Source organism: Parus major, chromosome 3 (assembly GCF_001522545.3).
Source record: "Parus major isolate Abel chromosome 3, Parus_major1.1, whole genome shotgun sequence".
NCBI lineage: Eukaryota > Metazoa > Chordata > Aves > Passeriformes > Paridae > Parus > Parus major.
In genome coordinates, this window is record NC_031770.1 from 99,686,545 (window position 1) to 99,712,820 (window position 26,276).

The following is a 26,276-nucleotide window of genomic DNA, read 5'->3' on the forward strand; positions in this document are numbered from 1 at the left end:
CTGTCCCGGGGTCCCTGGTTCTGTGTTCTTGTTATTGCTGTAGTTATTGTTTGTTTGTTTGCCTGGTTCTACTAGTAAAGAACTGTTATTCCTATCTCCAGATCTCTGCCTAAAAGCCCCTTGATTTCAGAATTATAATAATTCGGAAGGAGGGGGTCTACATTCTTTCATTCCAAGGGAGGCTCCTGCTCTCCCTAGCAGACACCTGTCTTCTAGAACCAAGACAAGGACCTTGGAAATGGACCTGGGAGTCCTGGTCCCTGGCAAGTTGAACAGGAGCCAGCAGTGCCCTGGCAGCCAGGAGGGCCAACCCTGTCCTGGGGGCATCAGCCCCAGCATCACCAGCCAGGCCAGGGAGGGGATTGTCCTGCTCTGCTCTGAGCTGGGGCAGCCTCATCCCCAGTGCTGGGGCATTTTGGGGGCCACAATATGGGAAAGATGTTAAATTATTAGAGAATGTTGAAAGGAGGGCAATGAGGATGGTGAATGGTCTGGAGGGGAAGACATACGATGAGCTGCTGAAGTCACTTGGACTGTTCAGCCTGAGTGAGACTGAGGGAAGACCTTGTATCAGCCTGCAGCTTCCTCATGAGGGGAAGTGGAGCACAAGGCACTGACTTCTCTCCAGTGACCAGCGACAGGACCCAAGGGATGTCATGAAGCTCTGTCAGAGGAGTTTTAGGTTGGCTATTAGAAAATAGTTCTCCACCCAGATGCTGAGCACTGGAAAAGGCTCCCCAGGGAAGTGGTCACAGCACAAAGCCTAGTAGAGCTCAAGAAGCACTTTAACAGTACTCGCAGGCACACGGTGTCATTACTGAGGCTGTCTTGTGCAGAGCCAGGCATTGGACTTTGATGACCCTTATGGGTCCCTTCCAACTCAGGTTATTCTATAAACAAAGGGAAAAATCTGACCCTGTAATCCTATAGAAAGAGGGAACATTGAACAACCTGAACATCCTCAAGATGTTGTGAAGGACTAATTAAATGAAAGAGAGAAAAGCTCTCATTAATTTCTTGTTCACATAAGATCTGGTGATTCCTGTGATATCATAATATTTATTTTACCTCAACCATCGAACACTTAATTTCTATTAAAGTAATTTCCATAGTAATAATTTTATGTGAATATATGTTATTTAGTTACAATAACCTTGCAGCTGTGTCTCTTAATGAAATTTCAAAAACTGAAAATCTTTCAGCTCTAATTGATGTAATTTATCAAGTTTGATAAAGACAGAAAGTTTAAAAAAAAATCCACAGAAACCCCACAATAATTCTGAGAGCCCAAATTACGTAATGAAGCAGTCCCTTTGAAGCAGAAATAACTAAGTTTGAAGAATAGTGAAAGTTCAAAATTGTTTTTTGGCATGGTCAAAAACAGTTATCAGAACTTCCTTCCCACAAGCAAATATTAGTCTAATCTTCTGCCACAGCAGGTGGAACTTTGTCTGCTGGTTGTGCTGAAGAAAACAGGCAGAACACCACATTTTTATTCTATACTCAAGGCAGGAGGAAATTCAGAGGATGCTAGGTGTCCTCCAAAAGAACTCTGTCTTCTATTGTCATTGTCATCCGTGTTAACATATATTATTTTGAGGGAAAAAATAGAAAGGATGTGAACACACTCCTTTCCTTGTTCTCTCTTTGAACAAGTGTCATCAAAGAAACCTAGGCTTGAGGAAAAAGCATGAATCAGATTCATTACCACCAGCTACTTGAAGTTCATTGATCCATAGCGTCATTGCACACAGCCACAAAAGTTAGACAGTTCAATCTTTCAGTTTCAACAGTCAGAGAAAATGTGAATTATTAAAGTCTAAAATGTTCCATGATTTTTTTTATTTTATTTTTTTTTGACAAATCCTTTCTGATCACTGCAAAACCAGATTTGCAGTACAGCCATGCTGTAAACAGTTGCAACCATTGGTGCCCTCCAGGACAATATCAGTTTTTGAAGACAAGGGTAGGAATAAAACTTATAAGGTCTTTTTAGAATACAAAAACATACTCTAAGTAGGCAATGTACAAAGTATCCTATAACATACAGGGAAAAATGGTCTGCAGCCTGTTTTCACCACAGAAATAAAAGGAATGCCAACATCAGTAATGAAAAACACTTATAGAACTCTAAGTTGCCTGGAAACAGATAAATGTGTTTAAACTTTCATACTTTCTTGATGAACCTACAGAGAATATTGGGAGAAAGTAAAAGTAACTTCCATATATGCTTATGAATTGCATTTACATGGCAAGATTTTGGTAAGCCAGGGGCAGCACTACAGGAGGGGCTTTCTTGAAAAGAGTCCAAGAGCCAGCCCTGTGTCAGACAGAGCTAGTTCTGGATGACTTCAAAACAGATCCACCACTGGGCAAAGCTGAACCTTTCAGCAGTGCTGGCAGTACCTCTCTGATAACATTGAAGACACAGTAAAAATGCTGTTAGGGACAGAGGAGTGAGAAAATACATAAGAGGAGCAACCCTGCAAACCTCAAGATCAGTGCAGAAGAGGGTGAGAAGGCGCTCTAGGGGCTGGAGCAGTGATTCCCACGTAGCCTGTGGCAAAGTTGTCTGCAAGGCAAGCTGTCCCATGGAGGTCCACAGAGGAGCAGATATGGACCCTGCAGTTCACTGAGGACTACATGCCACAGTACTGGATGTTTCCTGAAGGAAACTATGGCTCAAGAAGACTCCATGATGGAGCACCCTCCAGGCAGGAGCTGAAGCCTGTTGACAGGACCAGGTCTTCAGCAGCACCTGTGACCCTCTGGGTGACCTATGCTGGAGCAGTTTGTTCCTAAAGGGCTGCACCCCATGGGAAGGGACCCAGACTAGAGCAATTCTTGAAGAGTTGCAACCCATGGGAAAGGACCCACATCGGAGCAGGTCATGAAGGACTGTCTCCTCTGGTAGGGTCCCCGTGCTGGAGTAGGGGAACAGCATGAGAAAGTTGGACTGGCAAAGACAAATTATTACAAACTCCACAATCTACCATCCACATTGTCCTGCAGTGTTTGGGGAAGGGGAGGGAGAGATCGAAGAGTTAGGAAAAAAGGAATGAACTTGAGCCTGGAAAGAAAGGGGGTGTGTTGGAAGGTGGCTTTAGTTTTGATTTTGTTAATCATAAGTTTAGTCTATTTCTAATTGGAAATTAGTTAAATTAATCTTCCCTGAATCAAGTCTGTTTTCCCATCATAGTAATTGGTGAATGATTGCCCTGTCCTTATCTCAGTCTATGAGCTCTATTCATCTTATTTTCTCCCACTGTCTTGCTGAGGAGGGGAGGTGGGGAAGCAGCCAGCCAAGGTATGGTATAAACCCACCACAGTGTATTTTTAGAGGAGTAAAGAACAATTAGAATGACTGAACAAAATGAAATAGTTGATTATATTTACAGCAGAAGTATTTTTCACTCTCCATCTGATTTCAAATTTTTTTTATTAAAATAATACAAAATAATATCAAACAGTGCAATCATAATTGTTTGATAAGAATCACAAAACTATTTTTTAATGACATAAGTTCAGTAGTTTTATTTAAAGCACTCAGTCCACATCTGAATAACAATCTAACAGAATACCCTGTAAATCACAGGAGTCTCTTGTGACTATTATAGTTGTGTAATAACTTATAGATCAAATTATACAGGACAGCAACTATAAAACATTTCAACCAATACTGACAGTTCTTACAGAATCCCTATTACTTAAATAGGAAGAACAATTGCTATGCCTCTGGTTTGTACATTAAAGCTTTTCTGGTATGTTAATAAACATAGCAGTCAAAAGTGGCACATCATATTTTACAGCTTCCATATTTGATCACCTTTAAAAAATGTTATGTCTTTCATAAAAAGAGGTTACATAAATCAATTTGATCCTTTGAGTATTTAATGAATGCTTCATTTAAACACAGAAATGTAGGACTAGATGGAACCTCAGCAGTTCAGCTGGGCCACTGACAAGATCATCCAATCCCACCTGACCCCTCAGACATGTTTTTTTATAATTACTGAGAGAGATATCCCAGCCACCCAGTACTTTCTTTCAATTATTCAGTGGGCAGAGGAAGGGGAGGAAAAGACACAAAGAGCCCAGGGATGAAAGTGAAAAGATCAGCAGAGGTTTACCTGTCATTGAGGAACACAAAAATTGTATACAGGGAAGAGGGATCAGGAGATGTGAGGCACCTACCTTTAGAAAGAGGAATTAAGTTACAAAAACAAGGCCTTAGTGCTAATGGTTTAGGATCTTGTATCAGCTCTGCTTAGATGTCAGTGATGCCTCATTGCAGTCACAACAATGCCAAAACTGGTAAAAATGAAAGGAAAATGGACAGAACAACTTCTACAGATTGTAGAAATTGAAGATATTATTTTTAGAGTCTTGACTTAGATGTGAGTTCCAAAGGGAAATATAAACTCAAGATATTGTATTTCCAGTTCAGTTCATTTTTTTCTGGTGTTCATGGACAATTTCTATGACTTTAAATAAAAATATTACAGATGCTTCAGGACAATGTCTGCTTGACAGTCACCTGGATTTTTATAAAGATATTTGAAATCTTCAATGAATGCTCATAATTGAGAAGTGGTAATCTGGAAGGCAAAGTGCAGCTGCTCTGTACCCCTCCTGCAAATCTGCATGTGCATCCTGCTCCTTTTATACAGCTTTCAGACACCTTCTGACCTTTCTATGGGATGTATATATTTAAGGAGAGTACAGCTCCATGGTGAATTTCATTATGCAAATGTGAAGGGGAAGAAAGTGCTCTTAGTAATTTTCTAATGATATATTTAAGTTTTATAAATTTTCATTCATAATTCAAGAGTACAAATATGTCAAACAACCTGATGTTAAATCAACTATGCACATCTAATAGCAGTTCTGATCTTCCACAGAACCTGCTATAAGATTAGGACCTATATATAGACCCTCTTTTGCCTGGCAGGATGCAGACCAAAAGGCCATGTGATCAGGTGCTGTATTGCCCTGACACAAATGGAAAGGGTTTAGATTGCTGCACAGCCTCCCCCATGGAGCTGGAAAAAGATCACACACTTGATGCTTTTGGGGAAGGCTGAGAAAGGCACACTGTTCCTGGTATTCCCTTGAGTCAGGGATGGAAAAGCATTGGCAGACATTTGAGAAGAGCTCCAAACCTGAGCTGACAACACTGAAAGGTCAGCTGACAATGCTGACAATGAAGGAACTGTATAATTTCTCTTCTTTCCCATTTCCCCACAATTTTTATCATACACTTATGATAAGGATGTAAATTTTCAGGAATAGCTTAACGTTTTAAAGTGGGAAGAAGATAAAGGGTCTTAACATATGAAAGTATATTAAACTCCAGCCTGCAGAGCATCAGTCTGGCAGGATACTACTAAATTCAAAGGCCAATTTATGCTTACTGGATGTCAGTAAACTGTTAGGAGCCTACTTGCTGTCCCTGGACAACAAATGGGCTTCTCAAACAAAACTGATACGAAAATAGAGAATCTTTAAAAATCCTGAGGTGATTTTAGCATTTCAGTGGTCCTGAAATCTAACAGGTATTTCCCTCTGGGGTTTCAGTTTGTCCCCAGGATGTCTTGGCATGAATCACCAATTCAAGGATTAGCGCATATACTTCCTCCTCATGGTGTGGGAGCCATTTGTACAGCTGCTGCTTTGGGAAACGTTCAATAATCCTTCATTCTGAAAAGTCATAACCACTCTGGAAGCCAAGAAATCCTTCTAGGACATGCACTGCCTCTTTGCTGTGGCTTCCATATGTTTGGTACGCACATGCAAGGCACAGGAAAAGCTTTGTAGCAAGTTTGTTGCATTCTAAGAGTGAGAAATCATGGGAATAACAGGTTGCAGTTTAATGCCTTTTAATTCCCAAGGCAGAGCACTAACAGGACAGATGAATTCAAAAGAATGAAAGCGGGTGAATCTGGAGCTGAAGCAGGGCCTAACATATGGGAGCAGATAAACCTGTCTATAGAAAATAAGGATGCATGGAATTTTGCCAGTAGTCAGCTGAAAATGGCTCTGCTCACAGCCTTGAAATGTATATTCTGTCTCCTCTCCAAACCTTTCTTTCTGTTTGATCGTTCCTGCTTCCAGTCCAGAAGACTCATCAGATTCCAAGTGACTATTCTACTGGGGTTTTTTCCCACCTAGTAACAGGATGATCTGTAAACCTTATGAGAACTGTACTTTAACTTGGCAAGCAATCACAGCCCAAAGAGAGCTCAGCTGAAAACCCTGAAGAGAGTAGAAAAGCTCCCTGTGCCTGAAGCCCAGGCCTGAAATGCATTTAGAAGTCCTGTGCCTGAATGTGGCTCCAGTGGTATACTTGGTCAAGGAAACATACTGTGACTTCAGCCAGGCTCCAGCTGAAGCATGCTGTAAGGATCATGGATAAATGAAAAGCCAAATTTCTGAGTGAGTGTTTTTCCAAGCCAAACAAAGCCGCTGAACTTTCTGGGGTTTTCTTGGCACTTACACTGCTTTTGGGAATTTGAATGGTGCCTGTCTGAGGATAATTGACTCCCTCTGTATGCTATTGTGATTCTCAAAAAAAGCAGCATTTTTCTCAATCTTTCCAGGCATAATCATGTTCTTAACAGCAACTGGACAGAACAGGAAATGGAATGGGATGTTCTACAAGCTCTAGATTAATGTCCGTGAAAAGAAACCCACACCCCTGGATCACCTCAACAGGTGATGACCCAGTTACATTAATAATTCATCATGGGATATAATTCTCCTTATTTACACATGGTACTCCCATTTCCATTTATTTGAGTGGTTTAGCCACAGCAGGAAAGAGGAGATTTAAATCTCTGGTTTCTGCTATGCATGCTGTAAGAAAGAAATTAACTGTACTGTACAAGGCAAAATAACTCTAAGCTACAGAAGCTGACTAGGCTGAAAATAAGAGCAGAAGTGGCATCACAGCCGAGAGTTGTTATGAACATAAGTCATTCTTTATTTTTAAACTTCATGCTTTATAAGGCATAACATGATTCAACCTGTTGATGAAGTGGAAATTTTCACTTGGTTTAATTTTGCCAGTTCAGTAAGTTTGTCACAATTGATGCACTTTTGAAAGGGAAAGCCAGACCCTCTCAAGGCAGCTTTCCAGCTATTATTCCAATAAGTGCATTTGATTGTTTTGAGCTTGAAAATGGTGCTGATACTCAAGCAAATGAATTCTTTTTTGCTTGGTATCAAGAAGTTAATGAAAAATTGTATTAATTTTAAAAATCTAAAACTAATATTCTCTTTACTGAATGAGCCTATTTGTATTCAGTCTGACCATTTTATCTCTAAGCAGATCATGTGTGTGGATCCTTTGACATCCTACAGGATGAGGGTGCAATCACCTTACCAGTAACTCACGTTATTTAAATTCAGCTAATAAAATTCTGAAAATAATTCTTATTAACAATTTTACTGCTCCTTTGGAGATACAGAAGTTCAAAATATCTTTTATTTTACAGAATTCCAAACAGAACTTCACCACAAGTGCACAACATTTATTATTAGACTTTTAGAATGCCCAAAGCGTGCTTGGCTTTTCTGGTTTTCCTTTTCATGCAAAAGAAAATGAAGTGAAAACAAGAAAATTAAAATTCCAGTAACTGTACAAGATAAGGAATTTCTTGTGTCCCTAAAGGCATCCAGACCAAACACCATTATTATTACTATTATGCTATTGCAGCAAATTGAGTGCTGGTTAATTGCCTCTTTTCTAAATGATTTTTTTCTGGCTGGGAGCATGAGGGAGGTGAGAACAGAATGACTTAAAATTCATAACATCCTCATGACAAAAGAGCACCCAAAAGGCAACAGCTGCTTAGAGAAGTGAAAACATTGGATCTTCAGAGGCCATTCAAGCAGAGTATGTTTTTCTTTGATGAGCTTGTCACCTAGACTAGCAATGAGTGTAAAGACATCACATGCAGTTGTTGAGGAATTCTGAGAACACATAAAAAGTGCAGGAGTGTGTATGCACTGAATCTTAATAATGGCTGTTATTGCAACCGTCATTTCTATGGACGTTCCAAAAAGTTTTGTCTATTGTACTTGATGATAAACATGCAACTTATTGTCTAAAAGAAGAAAAAAAAAAATAAAAAACAACCAAAAAACACCATCATGAAGGAAATGCACATTTATAAATGAGGTATCCTACAAAACACATTTGTATTTATATCTAAAAAATAAGTCACAGGATACTGGAGCTAAGGTTCCACTTAACTGCACTGGTTGTGGGTGAGAAGCAGGAAATCAGCTTTAGGAAAAAGACAGGTAAATGAGTGAATGAAAGACAGAAGTGAACCAAAGCCCCTGCAAGGAAGTACAAACAGCAGAAGCTGGTTAGAGGCAGTGGTGGCAGGAAGAGACAAAGATGGGCTGCATCCTTCCCGGGCCAGCATCAGACTGAGCCCTGCAGAATTCACTCTGCCAGGCAGGGCCATTCAAGGAACACTGAAGCCCAGCTTTTGTTCTCCTAATACAACAGATAAATTTTCTTTCTACCCAAGAACTACTGAAGTACAGAATTGCCCTTTAGGTTTCAGTTGCTCTTTCTTAACCAGTGTTAAGTCTTGTGAAAGCAAAGTGCCTTTTTTTTTCGTCTGATCTTTTTTACAATTTTTTCTGGGCCAACTTATCTAGTGCAATGTCTCATCCTAGGTTTGTGTCTAATAAATAAAGCAGGGAGTATATCCACCACTGAGTTTGTGTCCCAGTCTTTTAGGCAAATTAATAGGTTGCCAGATGTGGGGTGTCAGCTCACAAATGCATGATGCTTAAGAAAACAAGCAGATGAATGCAGGGTTATGGGAAAATACCAAAAATACTGATCTGCTAAAATATGAGTCTCAGATTCAGGTTTAATGTCACTTAGTTGTCTCTAAAAGAGGGACAAGTTATTTAATTTATAAGAGACTCTCTCAATGCCCACCAAAGATACCAGCATACCCATAATGATGGGGATCTTTGCTGATGCACTGGCAAAGAGGGACATAACTGCCCTCTATGCTATGTCTCAGACTGATAAGGCACTGAGGCACAGATTACAGAGTATGCAGATAACGCTGCAAAGCCCTGTTACTGAGCACTTAGTCCAGGAAAGGCAGCCTGCCTTGTGGGGTCAGTACAGGTGCCATGAGCAGGATCCTGGCTGATCACACCGGTCACTGTGGCTCTGACTGCCACGTACCTGAATCACCTGGATTCCAGCCTGCACACACAGAACAGAGGCATGGCCAAGAAAAAGAGATGGTTTTCTGCTGAGAGACAAGGGTGAGAGGACAGAGGGGTGATCACATTCCTGTGTGAGTGCATCAGATGACAAAGTTTCTGTAAAGGATGATAAATTTTAAAAAAAATATAATAGATTGGGAGGGACTCCTGGAGGTCATCCAGTCCAACCTCCTGCTCAAAGGAGAACTACCTTCAAAGCTAGTCCAGGTTGCTTAATACACTGACAACAGAGACAGAGAGACTGCCCAGTCTTTATACTACAAAATAATAGAAATAGCAGGTAACAGTAACACATATTCAGCTAAAATCGATAATTGAACCTTAGGTTCTTATATATTCTTTATTATTTCAAAACTGGCTTGCAAAGTAAGAGCATTTCTCACTGTGATGCACAGCTTATCATCTATAGCTTCATCCTCTGTTTCTGCAACCTTTCTGCTTGCAGTGTAGGTCATGAATGAAAAAGGGGAAGACTGGGAGCTGGACACCTGAGCTCAGACAGGGTTTACCACTACTCAGTGGTAGTCTGCTGCAACTGGAAGCAAGCAAGCCCTAGCCAGAACAAAATCCCTCATTTTGGAAAGCATCACAGTGTAATTTTTCCCACTTCCTCCCCAGCCCAGTATTTTAAAACTTTTTCCTACCTACAATAGAGTGATTTGTTAGCTTATACTTCACACACACTACAGTAAGACATGCAGAGTAATGGGGGAATGTTGAGGTCTGGCAATGTAGAAGAGGAAGCAGTTTAATTAATATAAACTGTATCCCTTTCCTTGATTTTTCTCTCACTGACAAAATCTTGTTTATGTGACAATTTGCTTCTGCTTTCTTGAATACCAGAAAAAACTACTGATAATCAAAACTTAAATAGCATAGTTAATTACTCAGAATGAGTAATGAACATTCAGTGGTAGTGCTAGTGAAAATCATAAAGGACTGGGTTGAAATTTTATGCTTCCAGCAAAGGTGTGGCATGAACAACAGTGTACTGGGAGTGACTCTGTGACTCAGATGTACAGATCTTTCCTCAAATCCTCCTTGCTTCTGGCACATACTCTTTCACTCCTGAGCTACTTCAGTTGTAAAATGTGACCCACCCTGCAATGGCTCATCTACTGTTTATATAACCCTTCACTGTGCCTGTTTTACAGATATGTTGCAAAGGCAGAGGATAGGAAAGCAAAATCAAGGACTTAATTTACTTCCTTCTGTCTAGAACAATAGCCAGGTAGTTACCTAGATAACAGCTGGGCATTCAATTTTCAGACAAGGCCAAAAATGATACTCAAATTAAATAAGGGGTGTGGGGAATAAATTATATTTAACAAGGCAGACAGAAAAGAAGCCCAACAACTCTGAGCTTCAGCATACAGAAAAATGAATATAGGAGAACCATCTTCTCAAAAAGTGAGAAAATATAAAGCTGTTTGATATTGTATTACTGAGCTTAAAAAGTCCAAAAATCTTGGGAATTTTCAATGCTTTTACAGACAAAACATAAGGTTTAATAACTTACAAAATGGAAATGACACTTATTAGGAATCTCAGAAAAATGCAAGGCTTGCAAACATATTATAAATAAAGGTCTGTCTCAAACTATTTCACCTGATTTTCAGATTCAAGATTCTATCTGTAAAAGCAGGACAACGAAAGTCTATAAAGGCCGTTTTCTCTGTCATACCGAGTTGAACCTTTTCCTCACCCCATATCCACTTCTCCCACTGCAAATTAATTTGACAGGTTCCTGGCAGGGCTTCAGCAACTTTGCCGTTTCTCTGGAATTAGCAAAAATGCTAATTTGGGCAGTTTGCTGGTAGTGCAAGTTCTTTAGCCTGGCTGAAGCTCCAAGGCTATTTGAGATAATATCAAACCAAAGAACAAAGGGGCACCTGTCATGAGCCCCAAGCGAAGGAAACAGACAGTGCTCGAGGAATTAAAATGAGATTTCTTTAGCCCACACGTCGAAGGCTGCAAGCAGAGCGCCGTAGGAACCACTGGGGCTGCTCCAAATCAGGGCGGGGGGAGAAGGGAGGGGAATGTGCGGCGTCTCCTTCAAACAAGGGCTGCCGGTGAGAGGGTGGGGATGGCTCTAGATAAGCTTCCTGATCCACTTCCACCGAGACACTGGAAACAATGGGGTGGCAGAGCCATTTGCAGGCCAAGGGACACGAACATGACGACACCCCTTCCTCTGCCGTGAGGCTCCGGCCGCCCATGGCACAGCCCGAGCCTGGGCCCGCCGGCCTGTCCGGGGCTGAGGGCAGCGGGGCACCCGAGCCCACATCACCGCCGAGGGAAAGCGATCCGGCCGAAACCTGCCACAGAAAGAAATTCTGCCACAGAGAGAAATCCTGCCACAGAAGCCGTGCCACATAAAGGGCTGTCCCCGCCCTCGGCTGCGTCTCACAGGTCCGCAGCACCAGTTCGTGGTCCTGCCTGTAGTCTTTTCAGATCGGCCCAAGCTGGAGGCTGCTCCAGTCTCTAGACAGGTTTTGTTTGCTTGTTTTTAATATTCATGTCACAGAATTTGGACCCCAGGCAAGGCTCCAGGAGGAAGTAGCTAGCGCTGTGTTCTCTGTAGGAGCATCTAGGGCATAACACAGGCAGAGGCACATTATGCAGTCACCTCAGCACGGCACACCTTACCGGCACAGGATATTTCCACCTACCTTGGATATTCATGGCAGCAACACTGGTACAGTCTGGGAGGAAAGCGATCCCTTGTTAACAGTGTTTATTCTCCTCTAAGCTCTGTTTTCCAGGCAAAACTATCTTGGCTGGGCAGTTTTAACCCTTTCAGGTAGGTGGCAGGCATAATATAAGCTATGACTGCGGTATTCACGTACTCCAAAACTTACATGTAAAACTGCATAAATCTCAAAAAAAAAAAAAAAAAAGGAGCAAGAACAGGAAGAACTGCATTAGGAAAATCTCCTACCAGACAACACTGATCTGTATCTGATATTTCTAAAGGGGTTTTATACTTGCAGAGAAAGTTATTGCAATTTCTTTCATCACTTGAAAGCAGAAAATTCTGAAATGGAAATGGCAAGGAGGAAAAATATCTCAATATGACCATCTTTTCTTTCATTATTTCTTCCATTATGTGCTGTGGTTCTTCCAAAGTGCCATTCATACATGTAGACTGAATTAAAATCTAGAGCAAAATGTCACAGGTAGCCAAATTTAAGCTCTGACCACTTCTCTAAATATGTAGTATACCAGGGGTGTTCATTCACAGCAAACTACTTCACAGATTTATGACATAAAAATTAAACTAAACTAAACTGAACTAAACTAAGCTATTAATTCTGTCATTCTGATTCCACTGACATCTCTCAGACAAAACAACTGTCACCTCAAACACATATACATACACTCACAGACGCATACACAAATATGAAGATTACTTTAAATTTTTTAATTTCAGCTAATGTTTTCAGGTGAAGGTTCACAAAGCCCCACACAAGTGGAGGTATTTTCTTCCTGTAAAATGCATGGTTATATTGTGGAAATCTCTTGACACTGGCTATTGTGTGATGGTTTACACTGTTTGCATCCCCAGGCTTCATGATCAGGAAAGAGTGATTTAGGGAAGAATCACTATATTCTTATGCTGTTCTTATGTACCTGCCTGGTCAGGGTCAGGGGAACTGATTGACTCCAACCCATGGCCATCCTTTTACCAGGTGTCAGCAGACCTCTAAAAAAACTGTAACTGTTCTCACTGTATACACCACTCTTATTTTAGATTCTATTTCAGTGTGCATTTTTAATGAGTGTACCTGTAATTTTCACTGCTCCAGAATTCTTTGGGGATCAGCATGATTTTGGTCTTTGTTTTCAGGCCATCAAAGTCATCTTCCCATGTCCTTACTCGAAACTAAAGTCTTACATAGAAGATTACATGTTCATATGTCCCAACACTTATATCTATGGTAATTTTTTATAATACCAAGCTAGTAAAATATATAATCTTCATATTTTGGGACATATGCCAAAGAATTATGTCTATTGTTGAAAAGAAACTTTCCTTAGGGCAAGTTACAATGTAATTGGCCCATTGCAGGAATTCTGACACTTTCTTCCAAAGCATCAGGAATCAACCTCAGAAAAGAAATATTGCAAAATCCTGCTTTTCCAAGGATTAAAAGAAAAGCTTTCCAAATGTCTCAAGAGACTGAAATAGAAAATAAAATTATGCTACATAAAAAGAGATGTAATTTTAAGACAGGCAATGCAAAGTCAATATCAGTCTTTCAAAACTCCCAAGCAATCATAATCTTCAGACTTACTTGGAAAGGAGCATTAACTCACCTCAGGAAGGCAATTCTAAGGGAATCTTGTAGGAATGTCTGTCCATTACTGAGGTTAACTGAATGTTAGTACTGGCATTTGTTCTATAAAAAAGGATAACCAGAGGCATTTTAACTGTCAAATCAGCCATGTATCTTACCTTGACAGACTATGTGGAGGCCCTATAGAAAAGGTCTTTAACATGTATTGTGAAACAGGTTAGAGATACTTTGCAGATAAAGGTTTTTATTATGTAGCAGCTTGCATTTTATCATGAATGTATGAAGAGATTCAAATTACAAATCTTGCTGCTTTGGATGGATGAGCCCAAATGTAATCTGCTCCAAGAAAATAAATTTTTGGTATATGAATTATAGTTGGGAGTTTTAAGACTATTTAAACCTAGGAAATCTAGGAAAAGGAGTTAACAGAAACATGGAAGCAATACTTCAGAACACTTCTGGATTAAAAAACCCCTTCTTGAATAAACTTAAGAAAATTCCAGTAGCAGTCATAGATGTTAAATGGTCAAAGTCACATCCAGTGGAACAGAAGATCTCTGTGTTAGCAGGGAAAAAGGAAATTTCAAAGCATGTCCAAGGAACTTCCACAGCAGACATAAAGCCCTCACAGTGACCCTTTATTTGCCATTTAGTACTGTGCTGCCAGGGTAGAAGCATAACTTGGAGCCTCAAACCAAAGCAAAGTTCATCTCTGGGAAGCTCTGTCCAGCTGGGGAGAACAGTTGCCATAACAACAGAGACAACTTCAACATCAAATGTGATCAACACTCCTAGAGTTCCTGTACCACAAGCTTGGAATGGAGTTACAAGTCTATTGATTTTGCTCTGTAAACCTATTTCCATATTCTGTGACCTGTTGTTTGACCTTTATATCAGTAGAAGAAATCAGTACATTTAACCTTTAGCTTTAACTTGAAATAACCATGAAACAACACCCAGAGACTACCCTGTTCTAGGAGGAGAGCAGAAGGACCTAGTTTATGAAGCCTCCTCAATTAACCTGACTTCAGGTCTGTGCTTCAAATCACATCAAGCAGGGATCTGACCCTGGCCTCAGGGTAGCACTCAAATCACTAGGCTACTGTGGACTAGCCAGGTTGGAAAAGAAACCTCAAAAAACCTCTCCTTAGAGCAAAGAAATAATGTCAACAAATATTTGTCAAAACAAACAGCCACAAAAAGTTTCAGTTTCAACTCATCAGCATTTTTTGAATGAAAATAAATTTTGTGGAAATGTCCTACCCAGCTCTAGCTGCTTTTCCTATCATAGGTAGAGACTAAAATGAGACAGAAAGAATTTCTGAGGAAAAGTCAACTACAGACAGATGGCTGAGCTGTGACCCAGATTCTCTCTACACCAGTGGAAACCTGAAATAACCCTATGGAGTACAGAAAGACAAAAAACACTCTGGTATTTCAGCTGTGACAGAACTAGCTATTCAAGAGTCACAGCCTGGGCTCTCTATATTTCTCTATTACTAATGCATGTTTCTTAATAACTGTGGAGGAATCTTATGCTTCCCACACTATGAACACCATTGGGGAGGGCAAAGGAGGTAAAGATGTCAATGGCAGAATCCATGCACATGCCTTGACAATTAGGAAGTTCTTAGAAATAGCATTTGTATAGAAAAGGCCTATTACAAAAAGTGTCTTTTTCTACTGAAGAGTCATCGCTAAGTTCAGTATAATCAGTCAGATGTTAGTTTTATAGGCATGCTATCTTAAAAAAATCAGTGGTGACAAATTGCTGTTCACAGAACTCGATGGTCTGACCACCGTATTCCATCTTGTGGCCCAGAGCAGAATGAATAGCACTCTCATTGACCTTAATCCAGCATGCTGTGAAGAACCTCAGCATTGGAAAGATGGATTTAACATCATAATAAAGGGAAATTCTGCATATTTTTCATGTGTATGAACTCTGCTTCTGCTCAGTGCACTGTGAAAAGCACTATCTAAATTGATAACAGATTATAATCATTTTTATCTCTAACTGGTTTCACAACCATTGAAAGCATTTGACATCCTTTGACTAATTGAGGAAAAAAAAAAAAGAAGAAAAAATCAAGAGACCTCCACTGGTCTAGTTACCAAATTTAAGGACCCACTTTGGCAACAAAACTGTTCTTCATCCTCCTGATTCCTTGCCAGTCTGCCCAAATGATGGCCTTTGCAGTTGAAAAAAACAACGTGTAGGAAGCACATTTCAGTTGTTGCATCCAAGTCACCTTAACATCTGTTTCTGTGGCTGAGATTGTCCCAGTCCTTAACAGTTTATCACCTCTTGTCTACATATTGTTCCTGCTAGCCCCAAGTTTAGATAATGCCAACTGGATCATGTAGAACATTTCCTGAAGGAAAAATGATCCTCTTTTTTATTCTCTTTTGTGTGAGGGGTCTAGTTTAAGGTTCTTTCTGTCTTAGAGGTAGCTATGAAACCTCCATATGGAAAACTGCATTTTTGTTCAAGAGGTGTAGGAAAGCTGGGTGAAGGGAACACTTGTTTCAGTAAATTCTTTTTAAGTTCTTTCACCTTGGGTTGAACAGCAAAATATTCATTGTAGCAAAAGACACTGGATAGTGACAAAAAGCACTCAAAAGTCAGCTTGTAAGGACAGCCATGGGAAAACAAAGGCTGGCTCTCAGCTCTGGACCCTATAGAACACGTAAATTCTGGGAGAGTAACTCAGTTCCAAATTCTGATGGCTCAGATGTCTATTCTTGAACCTGTTTCTAAAGTTCTGATGTAATCAATAATCCTGAAGCAGATACTTATCCCGGTAAACTGAAGACAAATTTAGACTTTGCTGTATATAACACAACCTGAGATAGCAAGATCACCTGTAGAAAGTCACTGTGTCCTATTCTGTATGTGCAGCCTCTGAGATGACTGCTCTGGTTTTTCTCACCTTGGAGTTAAAGAGGAGCTTCCACCACTTCCTCCTCCTGGTGCATTTGTAGAGACCAGGACGGTGCGTACGATCAGTGAACACCTACCCAACTAGGTCGGGAAACAAAATAAGGTACAGCACCCTAGTTCATGGATCTCAAGGAGGCCTCAGCTGCAGTGAGTCTCAAAGCTGTTAGAATTTTGGGGGAAGTGAGAAACAGGTTAAAACTGAGAATAGTTGAGACTGGATCTTCTGCAGTTTGCATTGCTAGGGAGAGGAGAGGAGGAGAGGAATGGAGATGTCAGCTGACCAGAGCATGTAACAGTCTGTTATGCAACCAGACTTTTCAAGTGTAATATTCTGAGGTAAAAACCCAGCAATGTTAGATTTTCCTTTTCAGTCATGATAAAATTATTATTATTTTTAATTTTTGTCACATTTTACTGTTCCTTATAAAATCTTTAATCCTTGTATGAGATATTTTAAATTATAAATACTACATTTACAAGAAAATTATTCAATTTTATTAAATAGTCCCAAAAGTGTTTTAATTATTTTGCACATTCTTACAGCATCCTTCAACAATACATGCCATCTCAAAATAACTTAAGAAAATTTTTTATATCTATCAATATCTATTTATGATCTCTGATTTGCTTCTGATTGTACAACTATTTGCAACAATCCCTTAAAATAAATGTCCACTCCCCACTGAATCTTGCACTGTCACATATTCTCTCTTTAATGTATATTTCTATGTAAATACCTCTTCTTTATTAACAGAATGTATGTACATCTTTTCTCATAAAAATTTGCTACCTAGAAAGCACACAAAGTAAATTATTTGACTTGTTTTGTTGTAAAACTTTTTTGTGTGTGTTTGGATGAATGTTTCATACAGTACACTGCAAAACAATATTCAGTGTGTGGTAAATGTATAACTTCTTATAGACATACAAAATAGTAAAAAAGTTGATAAATCAGAAATAGAATTACTGTCCTCTTAACATTCCTTAATAAGCCAAGACAAAGGCCTGTTTTCCGCTCAGCTTTGCTTCACACTTGCTGCACCTTCAACAGAAAGTGCTAAATCTGTACTAATGCCTTTAAACTTCTTTTAATTCTCTCTGTAGAGGCTGAGAAGGAAAAAGTCACTGCCACAACAAAGCTCTTGGGAAACTATCAGCTGACATCATTTGGGGACAATGCCTTAAGTCAGGGGTTTTGACAATAATACAACCAAAAATTAGGCCTGGTAAGGGTATCGATTTCATTCACACAGGCTCAGCCAAGGTGTACTCCAGTCCAGTTAACAGAGTCTGCTGGAAAGTTACTTTAGCTGTCTGAACATCACTCAGGGAGACATCAAAATGATTTTAGAAAGCTACCCAGGAGAACACCTGCAATCTGTGGGAAGAAAGAACACCTGTTCCACTCTGATTACCAAGAACGGAAGTCAGCATCTTTCGGTGTGAAACAACCCTTTCTTCAGATCAAAAGCAAAGCAGAAAGACAGTAAGTTATTTGTGTGGAGCTAGCATCAGCACTGAGATAGAAGCAACATGCTTGGAAGCATTTGCACTGAAAAAAACCAAACCCAACCCATTTGAAAACAACCCTGAAATGCAGGCTTCTACAATGATTTCAATAGAGCCTTTGTAGTATTACAAAGAAAGAAGTTCGACTTCAAGTATAAAATTGGGTTTAGCACACAGAAAGTAATTTACTTCTTATTTTTACTGTCTTCTGAACTCCCACCCCCTTTCTTTTTTCAGTAATTCACATAGTAAAAAAACTCTAGTTCTATTCAGGCAGAGCAAAATGACACACATTTGAAACAGAAAGGATGGGTTCCTTACCAAGGGTCTTACATTAGCGAGTCACCTTTTCACCTCTAAAATCAAGCTGTTTCTGATGAGAAATGCTGCAACTCAGGTTAAACAGAATGTAGTCCTTTAGAAGTGTTTATTAAGACTAGCTCATTCAAATCCTCATGGTACCTTACATAATATATAAGCTCTCATTGCAGATGTTTTCCCTGAGATAAAACTAGCTAAGGAAGCTAAAAATAGCTGGAGTCATTACAAGACTGGAAGTTTTCAGGGACATAACTTTTCTTCTCCTCAAACTAATATGTCCCTGGACCAGTCATCTGCCACCTGGTGACCTTTTTGTCACAAGAATTTGCATAAGACTAAATTTAAGTTCCATACCTATAAAATCATGACAAGTTTTCAGAGATCTCTATTCTCCTTTGTGTTGGGGTGAAAGGTGATCAAAGAAAGAATAAGGTTGAAGAGTGTTCTACAATGGAGGACAAGAAATGCCAGTAAAATTTAGCACCTCATTTATTTTCCTTTCTTTTTTAAACCTACCTACTGGAATCTTCTGTACTTGAAGAGAAGGAGAAGAAACAGATTATGGTCTTAAATTTATTTAATTGTCTGCACAGGTTGCACTAACCTTTACAAATTAAGCATTATAAACTTCCAAGATTTTAAGAACACTTTGACAAAACAAGACAGAAGAATCTATAGCTCTGTAAGGGGAACAGTCTAGCTTTTTACAAGAAATGATAATGGTAGCTTCAAATAGAACTGGTACAGAAATGAGGAGAATTATGTATAATGCATTTACCATGTGAGCAGCAAAGTACCCTGAAACAGGAAAAATATTCAGAGTAAGTAGTTTAACAGATAAGCTCTTAATTAGAAAGTGGTGATTCCAGTTACCTGTGAAAATGAAATACTGTCTTTAACATATGTTATGCAATATGTCAACAGTTGAAATGTGCTGTTTCTTCATCAGTTATTACAGTCTGGATATTTTTAGCTGTCCTTAGTATCTGAATGGCTAATGTTTAACTAACTCTTTCGCTCTGGGAGGTCCCAGGTACTTCCAACAAAAGCAAGCTTCCAGTGCAAGCTGGTTTTCACATTTCAGCTTGGCCTCTCCTATTTAAAATCTAGAATCTCATTTGCAGTATTTCCAGTAAAGGTCTGGACATTTTACATACATACAAAATTATATAGATATCCAAGTATGTCTGAATCATTATTTTATCAGCATAGTTAAACAAAACAAAACAAATAAAAACAAACTAAACAAACAGCCCAGGTATTTAGTACTGTGTCTTCAGAGAAGCATTGATGGAACTGATCATCCCTAAAAGCAAATTGGATTACTAATGCCTGCAAAAATGCTGCCATTTTTAGCTTCACTTTTGAATATCCAAACTTTGGGGCAGATGTGACAAGGTAGAGGAAAAGAAAAAGGCTAGAATATTTTCATATTATTGTATTCTAATGTTTTTTTTCATTATTCTAAGGAGATCTTTATGGTTCCTGCTAGCTATATAGTTAACTTACTACTTCACTATGTTTTTGATGCCTTCATCAAAACTAAATTTAGACTTGGACTCCTCCTTTTTTTTTTTTTTTTTTCAGGCTAGTACAGCAGTGTCTGTGCCCAGCATAAACAGAAAAATATAATGGAGAGCTCATGTCCAGTGCCTCCACTTTGTCTCTTTGTATGCAGGTACTCAATCTGTGGCTGAACTGCCTTTTTAGCACATCAATGAGGTGCTTCTGCAGCCCAAAGCAAAGTATTTACTCTTCTGCTCAAGATAAATTGTAGTGAAAAAAGTCCTATGTGTCCTACAAATTGCATGTTGTGCTCTTCTCCATAGCACCAGGGAGAAAGTTACTTATTCCTGGAGGGTTTTTGAAAGCAGCTGCCACTTCACCCTGTGCCCCTGGCAGGTCAGACGAAGCTCTCACGGTGCTGTGCCGAGGACAAAAAGAACACTTTCACTGGATCCAGGCAAGTTGTCCTCTAACTCAGCACCTGATCCTAGGAGGTAGAGAGTCCTGGTTGACCTGCCCGTGGCTGCAGCCAAACAGCTGGGACAGTGCCAGGAGGAGGAAGCTTTCTAGGAAGAATCTCAGCTGTGTTGAGCCCTGTTGGGGCAGTATCCAAAGGCTCCTGTGACGCCTTCACAGTGGGGTGCTCTAAAGGATGTGCTTCCAGTGCTGACTTTTGTTTTAAGTCATTCAACATTTGGTTCTATATTTTTTATTTTGGGATCTTGACCCTAATTTTCCTACCTTCTCTCTGTAAGAAAGCTGTATTTCCACAAATCTCATTACAATAGGTGTCAGGCTACTGCTTAGCCCTGCTTTTTTTGCAGAGACCTACCACTAAGAGAATCCATGAACTGGGACTTGAAATATTTCCAGGGAGTTCATCCAGGGTACATCAAATCTCCCATCTTCTCTGAATCATCTTTTCAAAGCTCAGATCCCCACATATGATTCACAAACAGAAGATACCTAAGAAGAGCTTTTAGCAAATTAGCTTATTAGTTCCATCCCTCCTCTTCCTAAGCATTCAAGTTATCTGCCCAGATGGCTGTTCACTGAGTCACATTCCTCCCTCACCATTGTGTTTATCAACTATTTAGGTTGCAATGGAAAATCCTTTAAGCATGACCTTGTCTCCTGAGGCCCTAATTCAGCAACGCATTTAAGTATGCATCAGCACGCAGCCTTATTCCGAGAAATGCCATCCATTTCTCTGATAACTACCACACACCTCCAACAAGCAGCTTGCTGAAATGGGCCCACGGTACCTTCTGTATACACCAGTAATATTTTCAAGCAAAACCAGAACCACAGAAAAGAATATATGACAATGTATTCTTTTGAAAGATACAATTTTCTGTTGTGGGAAATTTATACAGTTAAGAAGCCACAGATTTATGAATGGCTGCCTTTAATTAAATTTTATTCCCTGACTATAGACTTAGGCAGAAATGATTCAGTATCACTTCCAGTGATTATTGTAAGGTCATGGAAAACCAGAAAAGTTCTATGAAGAAATAAACAAACACAACCTAACCTAAATATCCCAGGAGATTGACTATTTCCAGATTCAAATTTTTTATTCAAATGGCAAAAGAGAGAAGGATAAAGCAACACAATGCAAAATCATGGACTTCAGCTTTGATTTATCTAAATCCATCTTGCAACTGTCCCAGAAACACAACATTCAAACCAGAACAATTCTGGTGAAAATTCAGAGAACAAAATAAACTTGCATAAATGAAACAAAATAAACTTGCATGACTGAACATAGAATCTTCATTTCTTGCTGTCATCAGATTGAGATACACAGGGTAGGCCTGAAAAACTCTGAAGTGCAGAACACTAGTAAATAATCTACAGAGCTTAAAATTTAAAAAAATATATCAAACACAAAAAAGTCCCAACACAACAATATTATTCTGGGCAGATTAGAGTACCTACAGATAAAATGATGAAGATGAGAGATGGAGCACTTTACTACTGTAGAGTCCAGATTTCTCTTTCACAAGGGCAATATCAGTGTGTTAAAATATCCTTACAAACATGGATGATTAAGCTTTAGTCCTTTTAAGTAGAAGAAGAAAAATGTATTTTAATTTTAAAAGTGATTTCTCCTTTATGTCGGTTTTAATCCATGCGTAGTCAGGAAACTCAGGCTGTCTAATGGTGACAGATTTCTCATCATTGTGTGATGCTTCCAGGCAGGAGCAGACCTCTAATAGCCTCCTAAGGATGATTTGTAAACTTTGGTATACTGCAAAGAAGCCCTATAAAAATTAGCAATCTTCTGCTAGTTCTTTCGTAAGAAATGCAGTTTTCTAAACCAGGAAACCTAAAGACTGTGATGAGTTGACACTCCTTGACTGTGTGTCTTTAATATAATATGTCTTTAATATAAACTATGGATTTGTCCTCTGTCACATACTGTTTGACCTTTTTATCAAACATCTAGTAGTTGGTAAAAAGGGTTTCTTCAGGAAAAGTATACTGACAGTACAATATCAGGTGTAAAAGAGGAATGGGAACAAAGTGAAAATGTAGGTACCTGCACAGTGTGGTAACTTTGATCCTTTTTAATAAAATACCCATTATGCATGCTCTGCTTGCAGAATGGGATAAACAAAGTGAAGCCTGGTGAGGCAGTGGATAAAAATTCATCACAAGCTCTTAGTACAATACAGTGACAAGTATAATTAATAGGACTGTGTAATGTCCTGAATAATGAAAGAAGGAGAAAGAACTAGGATAAGAAGGACAAGTACAGGAATGCAAAACAGTTCTAGTGTCCTTGCTTCTCTTATCTGCATGAGATTGTGGAAACTTTCTTACTGTTCAAGTTAAAAAAAAACCAACAAACAACTAAAAAATGCAGATCAAAACAATGATTAAACAAATGTTGACACTTTTGTACAGGTATGACCAATCCTGCTTTCAAGTATGAAGTAAGCCTATATATCACCCTCTGTCTCAGCTGGCCTTGCTTTCTAAAAGACTGCAGACTAAAAACTGCAGAAGATATACAGGAGAACCACAAAGGGAAGGGCTACAGTGGTGAGAAATTCAGCACAACAGTAGTGGGTCAGTAGATCAAAGTAGTTCTTACTAGTGTCGCTATCTCTGTGATAATCTATTCAAAACTAAATTCAAGATTTACTAAATTATCCTTAACTCTCATGTGATTTGAAGGTGTCTGAAGGATTAGTCTGAACCTGATGTCCCCATAAGGTGGTAGAGCATATTTCAACTGCAACTGGAGCAGATCTTCCCCTTAAGTTTGTTAATGGGTGATCTGGCACACATCACCACTGCTCTGTGAACCTACAGAGCAAGCACCATTGACGGGGGGGCTGCCTTTAAAAATAGCATGTTACTCCATGTCATCCTAACCTAAAACAGCCAAAGTAATTCAAGTACAGAACAACTTGCCTTATATAAAGATTTTGACTGAGCTTTTCAAAATGAAGATGGGAAGAAGGCCAGACCTATTGTAAAAAAGATATTTTGCTCCTATAAAGCTAAATAATGAAATATTCTTGAATCTATTCAGCAAGACTTGGTTACAGCCAAAGACTTCTAGATTAATAATGATGAATACAAATTTAAAATTAAATGCAGTCTTTTTTTCATGATCATCACTGTTGAAACAAATTATTTGATCCCTTTGTATTTATCTCAAGAAACATTAGCTGTCTGATAGAGAGACCCAAAAACTTTGTCATGTTTAGAGGTACATGTGATGAAGTACACTGCAGTCTCTGCATTTGGCACTGGACTTGACTGGACTCCTGTTTACTATCTAGAGGGAAACAAGTTCAATTTCCACATGATTCAAATTAACACTATTCTGGAGGATGTAACTATGAAATCTTTCTTTTATTTGGCCCTTTAGAGACCTAAAGGCTTGAAGTAGCTTGTTGGAGTAAGGAAGTCATACCAGAAGATTTTTACTTGCTCTAACATTGGTCCTATTTCCAAATGATTCACATGAAAGACTGTTCAAGTGACTGCAATGATAGGGAAATCAGGAAAGGTAAAGATTTTTCTGGAAGACAGAAAATACAAACCAATGACACCTGCTTTAGCCAGAGGCATCAGCACAATTAGTTCCTCTTCTGTAACCAGCACCGAAATATCTTTGAAAGCCTTGTTCCTACATTTTATTTGTTTAATTCAATGAGAAGTTAAAGAGGCTTCAAACCCAACACAACATGTAATTACTGAAAATCTTTGGGGTTTAGGTTTTGCTTCTTTTTTTGTGGGGTTTTGATGGTGATTTTTGGTTTGTTTTGTGGGGGTTTTTCTGTCCTTAAAAAAAAAAAAAAAAGAATAAAGGAGCAGAAAGGAACAGTTTCAGGTGAAGCTGAAGCTTTCACAGTTACTCACATATCTTTAATGCAGGGTGTAACAAGGCCTTCAGTACCAACTCTCCAAGTACACTCCCTGCTGTGGCATTCTCACTGCCTCAAAATAACTCAGTGTGCAGTGCAGAGATACTAGTCTTTAATTAGAGACCAGAACAGTTTCAACATATGGGTCCAGATTCTATTCAAAGCAACTGTACTACAAGTGCACAATCCACCTTTTGTTGAGTTCAGCAGAAACATAACCTCCTGCCTTCAGACTGGATATAGTAAAACCCTCCCAAAAAACAGTGTAGCTCACAGTGGGGTGAATAATCAAGACTCAGACTATTAACTAGAGTAACTGTTTACTGAAGTTTTTAAAAACCCTTTCCTTCACCCCTTTAAAACCAGGCTGCCAGTCTGGAGTGAGGCCCAGAGGTTTGCATTCTGCTCTATTGGGTTTTCTGGACAAGAGTGCAGGAATTTAAGAAGAAAAAATCTGAAACAATGACGAGGTTTTTGTGTGTGTGCAATTACTATAAACAATGAAAAGAAAGAAAGAAAAAAAAAAAGAATCTGCATAACATTAGGATGAAGTACTGTGGTACGAGCTTGAAATATCTTTGGACTTGGTTCTAGTGAGATAAAGGGTGGACCTGCCAGGAAGAGAGATGCTCTCCCTGCTGCAAGATGCCAGTAAGATCCAGACTCTGGATTTGGACATACATCCCCCCACTTCCTCCTTCCAACCCACCTCTTCTCCCCAGACTTCCACCTCAAATTAAAGTCTTTAGAAAAGAAAAACAAAAGTGCCTGTGCTTTGGCTTTCTCTGCAAAAGCCAAGTTGCAGGGTGGCTGTTTTATTTTAGGTCTGGCAGTGCCATCAATTGACCTAACGGCCTTGGCCAGGACATGGTGAACTGACACGCAGTGTGGCGCTACAAAAAGGTTGCTGGCAAGAGCACACAGTGACCGCCTGCCCAACAGTTGTGATTAAGGCAGCTGGGAATGTAGTACATACAAAGGTTTTATTTGAAAAAATCACAACAAACTCACCAAAAAAGATTTGTGTGTTTATTTCAAATTTGACAAGTAAAGGTAAAGCAGCTTACAGCTTTGAAAATTCCTGACAATCTTCACAGAGCAACTGTGGAGACATTAAAAGCTCCTTTAACCTGGGATGATAGCAGTAAATGAAGGTCCTTTCTTTGCTAGCTGTGGTTGGAGAAGAGATGGTTCTATGGGAAAGATTAATATCCATCCAGATTAATGAGGTATTTTAGGATGTCATTATTACATGGCAGGAAATAAAGTGTGCTGAAGACTGCATGAAGAGAAAAAGCTTTTCTTCTGAACAGCAAATGCACAATCCAAATCTATCAGGAATGCTACAACTAGTGGCTAAACAGAAATTTCACAGAAAATAGAATTTAATGGGCTACTTCACTATTCATACTTCTACTAACAAGTATCGGCTTTGCCTTCCGGACATCCTACCTTACATTGGTAAGTTATTACTGGCACAGTGTATGAACTGTTGGCCTGGTTCAGGCCCAGATCAGCAGGAGGGGCTGTTCTCTTGTTTGATATCATCTTATGTCGCAGCCAGAGGAAAAGGGCTCCTTGTCATTTCTGAGAAGGGGCATGGTTTCCACTCAGGAGCAGGGGTGGTGGATGAACCTGTCAGAGTAGGTGCCACCAGCCGTGGCCACATCGTGCCATGTCTGGTCAGGCTTAGTGACCATTTTGCATGTAAATCACCCTCCTTTTTTGGTATACTTTTGTTATCAATATTGCTGTTGCTACTGTTCATTTTCTTATCTTGTTGCTGTTTCCAGTAAATTGTTCTTATCTCAACCTGTAATTTACACCTTTCTGTGTCTCCAGTTCTCAACTCCAGACCCAGAGTGTGAAGGGGAAGGAGAAGGCAGGGGGATGGAGTGGGTGCTGTGTTGGTTTTGGAGACTTGGGAAGGGGGAATCATTAAGTTGGGGAACGTCATTCCTAAACTGTGACACTACTCCATGAAAAACCTTTTTAAATAGATCAGTGCATGTAAAAAGTTTCCATGAAATGCAGCCTTTA